Raw genomic sequence first — 4,343 nt, forward strand, 5'->3', positions numbered from 1 at the left:
AACAGGCATACCTTTCAAAAGGAGACAAAACAACACAGGCGTCACACACAATCCGGGATATCTCTCTCCACTCTACAAAATAAAGGAAGCAAACAATTGACCACACATACCGGATCACACAACTGCATTTGTAATATCAACGCGGGAAATACAGCGATCTTCCTCCCATGCCGAATCTCACGCGGCCGGGAAACCCCGTAGAAAGCTAACACCAGCTCAAGCTAGTTCACGAGTTAAAAGTTATAAAGTCCACCCTTCCAACAATTCAATGACTAAAAAAATTGTCTACGAACCAGGGAGTTTCTCCCGCGTGCCTAAAAGCATGTCGCAAAGCAGTGTGAACCACCACAACCGTTCAAAGACAAAGACAGGGGTTAACATAAAAATCTAACGGAGAGAGACACAAACGCAACTCACCAGCCCCGTGCATCAGCGTTCACTGACGCTAGACACACAGGTGCAACGCCAAACCACTCCCCAGGGAACAAAAGGCATGCCATAGGAAACAACGAAACCAACTTACTTAGGAACCAATATTTGGTGGAGTTCACAATAAAAAAGGTATGAACAATGATAAAAAAATAAAACAAAATCAAATTAAATTTAGCTCGGCTACATACTCCCCTCTGAACTTCACCAAAATACCTCAAGACTTTAGCAGAACACTCCAATACATTCACGTCATGCAACTTATTAGTTACTCATATTACTGAGAAAATGGCCGAGGAGGGCGGCGCAACCCTCCAGGGTACACTTGCAAAAAAAAGGGTGCCCTTTACACCACCTTACACATTACTTCATAAAGGTAATACTTAAATATACCTTTCACAAAACAAGGAGTACCTAATATTTATCACTGCTACTGTAACACATGTTCAACCCAAACACTGGATTAAAGAATTGTCTTAAGGTACTTGATGGCTTACAGAGATTCATCACTCAAGCTAGTATTTTCCTCTGGGTCATGTTCTGAATGAGTCTATCTACAGGTTTCACCAGCCTGCCCACCCTTGTTCTAATACGGGAGACAACACTGATTACAGTGCTTGGGGGGTCGTTGCTACAGCCTGTTTCATCGGCCACACTTGACACACTCATTGACCTCCGGCTAACACTTTCACGCAGGTCAATGTCTCCAAGCTCTTCATCATCGTCAAGACATGTTGGGACAACAGAAGCACTATCCAGAACCCAACTGGATGTCCTGTCTTCTGTGACATCACCTGTCTCCACATCTGACACGCAGCTTTGTGTCTCGTCATGGCTCGACTCAGACGACTCAGTGAATGATGCGTCAACATCCTCCTCATCTTCCAACTCAAGCGGAAGAAAGTTTGCGCACAGGAGACGATTGCGATGCACAACCTTTTCACGGCCACTGCTTGTATTCCTTATCCGATAGGTATGACACCTAGGATCTTTTGAGATCACCATGTACCGGACAGACTCCCATTTGTCCGACAATTTCTTGCGTCCCCTTTCACATTTGTTTGACAAGAGCACTTGGTCTCCCTCAGCGATGTCATGACCTTTGGTCCTCTTGTTGTACAGTTCAGTTTGGTGCTGCTGACTGGTGACAGCATTGGCCTGAGCAGATGATAATGCTTCTTTTAAATCCTCCCTCAGTTTAAGGACATATTTATCATAGTCAGCGATGTCACAGTCCCTCTCCACATTGTGGAACATCACGTCAACTGGGAGTCTGGGGATCCTCCCGTACATTAGATAAAACGGGGCGTAGCCTGTTGACTCGTGGGCAGTGCAGTTGTAGGCGAAAGTCAACGTCTGCAACATCTGGGGCCATTTTTGCTTAGCTCTTGGAGGGAGAGCTCTGATCATGCTTCCCAATGTCCGGTTGAAGCGTTCAACCACACCGTTTCCCATGGGATGATAAGCCGTTGTCCTCGACTTCTTTACACCAGAAATCAGCAGTAACTCTCGGATCAACTGGCTCTCGAAGTTGGCTCCTTGGTCGGAGTGGATTCTCTCTGGGAAGCCGTAGACACAGAAGTATCGATCCCAGAGCTGACGGGCAACCTGCTTTGCTGACTGATCATGACATGGAAAAGCGTGAGCCATTTTTGTGAAATGGTCAGTGATGACCAGGACATCCACAGTTTTTCCATTTGGGATTTCGGCTGACCAAAAGTCAATGCAGACCATCTCGAGAGGGCTTGTTGTTTTGATGCTCTCGAGAGGCGCTCTCCCTTCAGGTTCGGGTGTCTTGCTTACCACACAGCGCTTGCATGTCTTGACATATTCACAGACATCTCGTTCCATGTCAATCCAGAAGAACCTCTGCCTCGCAAGATATAGAGTCCTGTGCTGTCCCTGGTGCCCAGCCTCATCATGGACACCCTGCAGAGCCTGCTTGGTCAGTGATGCAGCCACGACATACTGGTAACGCCTTCTCCCACTTAGTGAGTCTTTGATCACTCTATACAGGATGCCATCCAACATCTTGAGCTTTTCCCACTGCTTTAGAGTTTTCTGGACTTTGAGAGGCTCTTTGACTCTTTCTCTCCTCGATGGTCTACTACCACGTGACACGTAGTGTATGACTCTTGCCAGTATAGTGTCTTCCTGTTGCTTGTCTTGGAGCTCTTTAAGGGAGAAGACAGGTAAGGCCCTTTCACCTGGTGGAACGAGCTTATGCACATTGTTTGCCAGCCAGGAGATCACTCGTCCTTTGGGTCCCTCACCCCACTCAACCTGACCATCCAAGACGGCTGTCACTTCTTCACTGCTCATTGAACTGCATGCCACTTCAGATCCACCCATTTTGACCTCTTGGCAGTTGGTGCTCAGCCGAAACACATCCTGTATCCTGTCATCTCGGATCTGCTGCGCTTCTTCCAGCAGAGCTCCATACGGCTCTGCTATAAGTCTCTCGCTGACCCGTGGCTTGACAAAGGGTTGTCTACTCAAGGCATCTGCGACGATGTTCTTGCTGCCTGGGATATATTGGATACTGAAGTCGTATGGAGCCAGCTTCGACACCCACCGCTGTTCACAAGCATCCAACTTTGGCTTTGTGAGGATGTAGGTTAACGGGTTATTGTCGGTCCAGACGGTGAAGGAATGTCCCTTTAACCAATGGCTGAATTTATCACACACAGACCATTTGAGAGCGAGGAACTCCAACCGATGAGCTGGATACTTCATTTGAGGGCGAGTCAGGGCCTTGCTTGCGAAGGCTATGGGACGTGCCTTGCTCCCTCCTTCGGGGACTTGAGAAAGTACAGCGCCCAATCCATCCAATGAAGCGTCGGTTGAGAGAATGAAAGGGCGACCAAAGTCTGGATGAGCCAACACAACTGAGTTCAGTAAAGCAGCCTTTAGTTGGTTGAATGAGTTGCTCTGTTCTTGAGTCCAATCACCTGGGCTGAGCCTTTTGAAGTGAGAAGCCCGTTTTGCGTTGGCCTTTCCAGTGGCAGCGGCGGTCAGGGAGAACAGGGGCTTTGCCATACTGGAACAGTTTTGTATGAATCTCTGGTAATACATTATCATACCGAGGAAAGACTTGATCCTTTTTGCTGAAGGTGTGACTCCATCCTCCATCATCAAATCCGCTTCACTCATGTCTGTGATGACTTGTATCTTTTCAGAATCTGTGGCAACTCCGTTCTCGTTAATGATGTGGCCCAAGAACCTGACGCTTCGCCTAAAGAAATGGCACTTCTTCGGTGCCAACTTAAGCCCATGTCCTCTCAACCGCTTAAAGACCATTTCGAGTCTGTTCAGGGCTTCCTCTTCATTTGGGGCAAAGACCAAAACATCGTCAAGGTAGCACAACAGGGTCAAGAAGTTTTGGTCTCCAAAGACACTCATCATGAGGCGCATGAAACTCGCCGGGCTGTTGCACAGGCCTTGGGGTAGTCGGTTGAACTCATGGAGGCCTACTGGTGTAGTGAAAGCAGTAAACTTCTTGTCCTGTTCATGCATGGGGACATTGTAGAACCCCGATGTCAAGTCCATGGCGCTGAATACGGCATTTCCCCCCAATGCAGCCAAACAGTCAGCTTGGTGGGGTACTGGGTGGGCATCCTTCACTGTGCGTGCATTAAGCCACCGGTAGTCCACACAGATGCGTAGCTCTCCATTTTTTTTCCAAACCAGTACTAATGGCGAAGCCCACTCACTTGATGACTTGCGTATGATGTTCTTCTCTTCCATCTCAGAGAGGACTTCTCTTAGTTTCTGGTATTGGCTTGGTGGGACGCGACGGTATGCTAGACGGAAGGGGCGCTCATCAGTCAGATGGATCCGATGGACAAAGTCTTTGGCCAGGCCACAGTCCAGCTTGTCCTTGGAGAACACATCTCCATGCCGCTGTATGAGTT

Source organism: Pollachius pollachius, assembly GCF_949987615.1.
Source record: "Pollachius pollachius genome assembly, chromosome: 2".
Taxonomy (NCBI): domain Eukaryota; kingdom Metazoa; phylum Chordata; class Actinopteri; order Gadiformes; family Gadidae; genus Pollachius; species Pollachius pollachius.